General features: G+C 50.2%; 1 long non-coding RNA gene and 1 pseudogene across 1 annotated transcript; both read right to left on the bottom strand.

The window, feature by feature from the left end:
* Positions 1 to 927: 927 nt before the first annotated feature.
* Positions 928 to 3,319, bottom strand: LOC120707599. Its single transcript, XR_005689038.1, has 3 exons — positions 3,026 to 3,319; positions 2,864 to 2,947; positions 928 to 1,976 (listed from the first exon to the last, which is right to left on the bottom strand). It is a non-coding gene; the product is annotated as an uncharacterized LOC120707599 (long non-coding RNA).
* A 1,771-nt stretch (positions 3,320 to 5,090) lies between these two features.
* On the bottom strand, positions 5,091 to 6,188 carry LOC120707598 (annotated as a pseudogene).
* Between the last annotated feature and the right edge of the window lie 227 nt (positions 6,189 to 6,415).

Genomic DNA, 6,415 nt, shown 5'->3' with positions numbered 1-6,415 from the left:
AAGCCGCCGTCGTTGACGTCGAGGCCGCCGTCGTGGACGCCGGCAACACCGCCAAAAACGCCGAAGCCACCAATAAGGACGCCGGCGCACCGGGGGAAGATTATTAGCAGATGAAGGGGGCTCACCTCCTTCACCGCAAGCAACCTCACGAGCTCGCCGCCGAAACCCGTCGCCGCGCCATCACCGGACACAGCTCGGAGGAACAAAAGCCCGCACGGCCAAAGACTTGGAGCCGTGGGCACCGCTATCTACACAGGAAGGAAGCTATCCTAGTAGAAAACAAGACAGGCCGCCGGAGGCCAGCCCGCCCTCCTCCCCCAAAGCCGGCGAGGCCGTCGGAGGAGGTGGGCCGGCCAGATCCGCCGCCCGAGCACGCTCGCCCTCTTTTCGCCTCTACAGTAGCAAAAGGGAGAAGAGTCGCGAAGCCCCCAGTGACGGGCCTCGACTTGTCGCTGCAGCTTTGAGCCAAGCCTGCGTTCGGAGCCTGCGCAGACGCCCTTCTCGCTAGAAGCGTTGATTCTATCAGATCGCCACGCGTCAGTCATCAGGGACGGGCTGCACAGCACTCGGCTTGCAGCCCTCCTCCACCGAATTTTTTTCCTGATTGAGGGCTAGTTTGGGAGCCGGTCCCAGATTATCCCGTGGAACAGAAGCCCCGGCGGGAATTCCACTAGCGAGGCGATTCCCTGGGGCCTGGGCAGCGCTCCCCAACCCCTCCCCCCATCCCTGTCGCTGTTTGGAGGACAGAGGACAGCAAGGGCAGACCAGTGGCAAATAAATTGATAGCTGCCATCCGATATGCTGATACTCCTAGTAAATTGGCGGTTGCTAATTTTTACATGTACACGAGTAAATTCACAGCTGACAATTCTAGTACTTTGGTAGCTACCAAATTTCATCACGTGTTCTGAATATTTAACCCAGCAATTCACACAATCAACAGCAAGAAATACATGAGAAATAATTTCACGATCTTTACACAAATATTCAAATTACAATATACAACTATGAGTTAAATAGATATAATTCCATCATAGAGATGGGATAGCCTTCCAGGAGCACCATGTCAATCCGGAGATAAACAACACATCGAATGTTGATTTGTATCCACCGCAAGCCATATAAAACAAGATTCATCTTCTATGAAAACCAATACATCATATAGCTGTTTCGGTGTAAAAAAATTCTCCAGTGTAATAGCCACAAGCAAACTAATTTGTGCGGGCCAAGTATGCTGAATCCTAAAATGCTCTAATGATGTTCACTGAAGGACAAAACAAACAGGGGAAATATCATCCTTTTGACCATTGGTTAGGTGACAAAGCAATATGTAATTATTAGTAGTAGCTTCCAATCATAATTGATGGCAACTGGACTATACATGTGAGATCATTAATGCATCTCATTAAAGCAATATGTAATTACCTGATTTCTCCAATACGTAATTCCTGAGCAAAAAAAATGAGCATATATTAATACCTAAGAGAACAATGGGGCTAGTAGCCTAGTACCAGTTGCAAGCCACTATTCTGATTTAATTAGATGGTCCCTGCAATTGCTGTTTGAAAAGCCATAGTATCAACAATAGTACTCTAACTCCCCGATTATGCTCATGCTGATCACTTGATCTAAATAGAATAGTAAAAGGATATGGCCATACTGGCCAGTGCCAGCTGCTAACTGCATACTCTACAAGAGACAATCTCTAATTAGCAGCAGCATTGAAAAAAGGCTGCCAAGTAAAATTGATGGTAACTGAACTATACTCTGTTAAATCACTAACATATCTTAGGAAACCTTTACAGGGAGCCACCACTATACTTATAATTGAGCACAGTAGATGCGTGAACAGCAAAGGAGCAATTAAAATTTGATCAAAGCACCGAAGAACAGGGCACACTTTTTCCCAATCATTTAACTCAAATCTGCCAGTTGAGTCCCTCAAGAAGACCGTCGCTGGTTTGGTCCTAAGACATCTGCAATTGCCAATTAGATACACATTAGTTCTCACATCTGAGATCAGTATTACATCCTCACAGCCAGATGTCATCTTCACAACAAGATACATTTAATCATGAGCTGCTCATGTGCCCATCTGTTAAACACGGGAACATGAGATCAAGCTAACTGAAAATTCAACAACAACAATACAAACTTAAGGCTGAAATGAATTAGTGTTGTAGTTAGTGAAACATGAGATCCAATAACGTAAGTTTTCTATGCCATAGCAACATAATCAGCAGGTTACCAATAGATGTTTGAATCAGCATCAAACATAATTCTGCATGCACAGTCTTTATTTGCAATCAGCAGGTTTACTTGATGCTAGCAAGCATGAGCAGCACAAGAAGAAAACTGATCCACCCAAAGTGTTACTGGTGTAATTCTATAATAATTATTTCTTCAGGTTACCAGTAGATGTTTGATGGCAGAACAATGTAACAATGTAAACGGGACTAATCTACTACTCCTTCCATTTTATTTGGCCTGACTGACAAGTCCCAGAAAATTCAGTGAAAGGGAATTTTCCATGAACAGGAGCCGTCAAATTATTATCTGACCTTATTGACTTCAAGCTCACACAAGAATCACAATCACGACAAACAAAAGGTAAAAATTGGGTAAAAGTGAGTGAGAAAAAAATTGGCAGGAAGGCCATACGCCTAACACAATCTGTCACCCATGGAAACGTCGAGATTCATGAGAGGCACTCCAACCCAAGAACTCCAGAGGATGGAGAATTTGGTAATAGCGGCCCTAAATCAGCGCAAGAAAATTCGGAGCTCACATGTGATAGTTTACTGCGATGCTTACCTAGAACAGAATGGGAGGCCAAAGTTAAAACGAAGAATGGGAGGCTTACCTAGAACAAAAATGTCTGGAGGAGATATGAACCGAGTGAACAAGAACTGAATCTTGGAGATAACGACCTTGAAGCCAACAATTTCTGCAAGAGCAAGCAATCAGGAGAGTGGAGTACAAACCCTAGGCAATATTGGAGAGAGTGAAGGAGGGGAGAACTCACATGTGCCGAGGAGGAAGACGAGGTAGAGACGGCCGAGCTGGAGGCGCGGGTGCAAATCAAGATCTCCGAGGGGGTGTTGGTGTTGCAGCGCCGACGGGGAGGCCAAGCGGCAGAGGGGTGGCGGAGGCGGAGCTAGCAACGGGGATGAAGGGGCGGAGGGGTGGCGGCGCCCAGACGCGGAGGAGGAGCGGCGGCAGCTCCCGGAGGCGGCGGAGGCAAGGCGACGCTGCTTTTTCCTCGCGACGGGAAGTGACGCCCGGCCCCTGGAGGTCGGGACGGTTGGCCCCGTGGAAAACTCGAGGATAGGGTCAGACATGCGGCTTTTTTATTTTTATATTTTTAAAAAATATTTTTTTATAGAAATATATTTTCGGTTTCACAGTTTTATAAACCTACTGCCCGGCAGGGGCGGTAGTGACCTACATATAAATATTTTTTTTTTTTTACGCAGAGGGCCTTAGCGGGAGCCTACTGCCCTCCTGCCGGGCGGCAGGCCCCTGCCGGGCGGCAGGCACCCCGCCCTCCCGGTGGAGGGGCGGCAAGCAGCCCGCCCTCCCGGCAGGGGGGCGGCAGGCTCCCCCCCAAATATAAAAGGTGAGCCCCTTCCCTCGCACCTTCATTTCCTGCCCCGAGGACACGGAGGTGATTAACAAATCAATACCACCTCCAGCATCAAGTTCTATTAATTGGGATGACGACCTAGATGACTTCATGCCCCCCAAATCATGGCCTTCAAGACCTGACGTTCCTCCCACTGTACATGAAAGTAGAACCATAAAAGAGAGAAAGAGAAAGTCAAGAGATTCATCAAGTCAAACTGCACACCTCCAGCACCAAATTCTGTTAACTGGGATGACGACCTAGATGACTTCATCCCCCCCCCCCCCGAACTATGGCCTCCAAGAAATGACATGAATGCCGTCACAATTTACTTCACAATCTAGACGGATCAACACCATAACACCATATGATACACATCATGTCATTTCTTGGAGGCCATAGTTGGGGGGGCATGAAGTCATCTAGGTCGTCATCCCAGTTAACAGAACTTGGTGCTGGATGTGGTATTGATTTGGTATTAATTTGTTAATCACCTCCGTGTCCTCGGGGCAGGAAATGAGGGTGCGAGAGAAGAGGCTCAGCTTTTATATTTGGGGGGAGCCTGGCACCCCCTGCCGGGCGGGCGGGCTGCCTGCCGCCCCTCCACCCGGCGGCAGGTGGCCGGGCGGCTCCCGCCAGGGGCCTCCGCGCAAAAAAAATTATATTTATTTACATGTATGTCACTGCCGCCCCTGCCGGGCGGTAGGGGTATAAAATTGTAAAAAATGTGAAATCGAAAATATATTTCTATAAAAAATATTTTTAAAAAATATAAAAATAAAAAAGTCACGTCCCCTTCTCGTGGGCTTCCAAATGGCGGGGCAATTTGGCCCGTGGCCAGGTTCCACGTGGGCTTTCAGCCCCGGGGAAAGACCGGTTCCGGTGGGATTCCGGGCTTCCAAACTAGCCTTGAGGGTGTCTTCCCAACCCAACCGTCTGAGCTCATATTCAAAATTTTATCTTGTTTACAGAGATGGTGCGTGCTCTCTGATTGAGGGACGCTGATCGAAGTCGAATGGATGCCCAAAGAACCTTGATGCTTGATGGACTCCTGGGCAGGGCACCTTTGAAGCAGCGAGAAGTGCTATAGACGAAGGACCTTGGCTCTAGCTTCCTGTTTTAGTTGCCGTCCTTTTGTTCCCCTCTAAAACGGTTATTTGTGTTTGTGGATGATTTGTGCCTCCTGGACTGCTGGTCTCCCCAGCAAAGGTGTCGCTTGCCGGCTTGTACTGAGCTTTTATCAGCTTTCTATAAAAGCCGGGTTTCCTCTCTCTCAAAAAAAAAAAGAGTAAAAGGGAGATCTTGCGGGGTCCTATATTTGGGAGGGACAAAACAGATTGGGCAGCGAGATAATTGTATGCCTCCCTAGAAGAACAGGTACTTTTGGTAGCAGGCTTCCAACAAAGAATATCGTCATCATTAGAATGGATCCTTGAAGTTTGCAGAATTGAATCAGATGCAGGCGGACGAAAGGTGTTTTTGAACAGAGTAGAGTTCCAACAGCAGGTGGAATTGTCCCAAAGATCAGATACAAGATTTGGAAGGGGACTGAACATTGGAGGCAGAATTAAATGTTCATGAATATTCTCCCATCCCTCAAACCAAGGATCGGTCCAGATATTGGACCGAACAAAGAATATCTCACTTGTTTATTTAACCGTTTAGTTACAAAAGGCGTGCGGCCATCAGTCATGACTCATGAGAGCAGAGACTGCAGAGATGCCAGAGAGAGTGCCCGGCATGACGGCATCGTCGTCACAGCGAGAGCGCGACGAGGATGGCCTGGCGGCAGCGGGCGCGTGCCGTCTCGACGCGCTCCCTGACGGTCTCCTCCTTGACGGCGGCCCTGACCATCTCGACGTCCATCTCCACGAGGCGGAGCACGCGGAAGAGCTCCGTGACGACGCGCTCCTCGACGCCGCCCTCGGCCACCAGGACCTCCGCCTCCTCCCGGGCGCGCTCCGTCACCACGCCCGCCACGGTGCCCAGCAACTGCCCGGACCCGTACCGGCAGCTCCTTGGTGCGCTTCCACCCGATCTCGTAGTTGGGCGGCTCCTCCTGGGTCAGCGCCGTCCGCCGCCGCCGGCCCGGGGAGATGGCGGACGGCACCCGCCGGGCCACCGCGAAGGAGGTGGTCGCCGCAGCCGCCGCCGGGGTCTCCTCGTCGGGGATGCTGTTGGGGTTGGCGTTCGCCTCGTCCGGAGTGGCCGCGCCGTTGGGCACTTGCTGCAGTTCTCGGCTGACGGCCTCCTCTTGGCTGGGTTTCGGCGTGGAGGTAGTTGCCGGTTTGGGCGCGGCGGTGCAGCGAACTGTGGTGGTGCTGATGGTGGGAGCGGCAGCGGGGAGGTGAGGCCTGCTGGCGGAGAGGAAGGGTTTGGGGGGGAGCAGGGGCCGGAGGAAGGAGGCCGCCATGGCGGATGACGGGATGAGTGGTCGGCCGGACGACTGAAGAGGATAGCTGTGGCATTTGTAAGCGACAGATAGGCTTGGATAAGCTCAGAAATGGCCCCTCTGTCGCCGCGCGGGAAGAGACATCCGTCGCAACGGCTCCACAGTCCATTACCAGGCAATAGGACAACAGCCCGGAGGCCGCCGCTAGATATTTTATACCTGTTGGATACTAATTCGGAAAAGCTACACGGAGAGGCCTCTTCACTTAACATTATCGCGAGAGGCTTGCTAGTTATACTCCCTCCTTCCCCGTTTATAAGGCATACACGTATATCAAGATTCAAACATTCTCATCTTTGACCAATAATTTGACTATTAAATTTTTGTTTTTATAATGC

This window comes from Panicum virgatum, chromosome 5K (assembly GCF_016808335.1).
Source record: "Panicum virgatum strain AP13 chromosome 5K, P.virgatum_v5, whole genome shotgun sequence".
Classification (NCBI taxonomy): domain Eukaryota; kingdom Viridiplantae; phylum Streptophyta; class Magnoliopsida; order Poales; family Poaceae; genus Panicum; species Panicum virgatum.
Note: the sequence above shows the minus strand (reverse complement) of the source record. Positions and strands in the feature narration are given on the sequence as shown.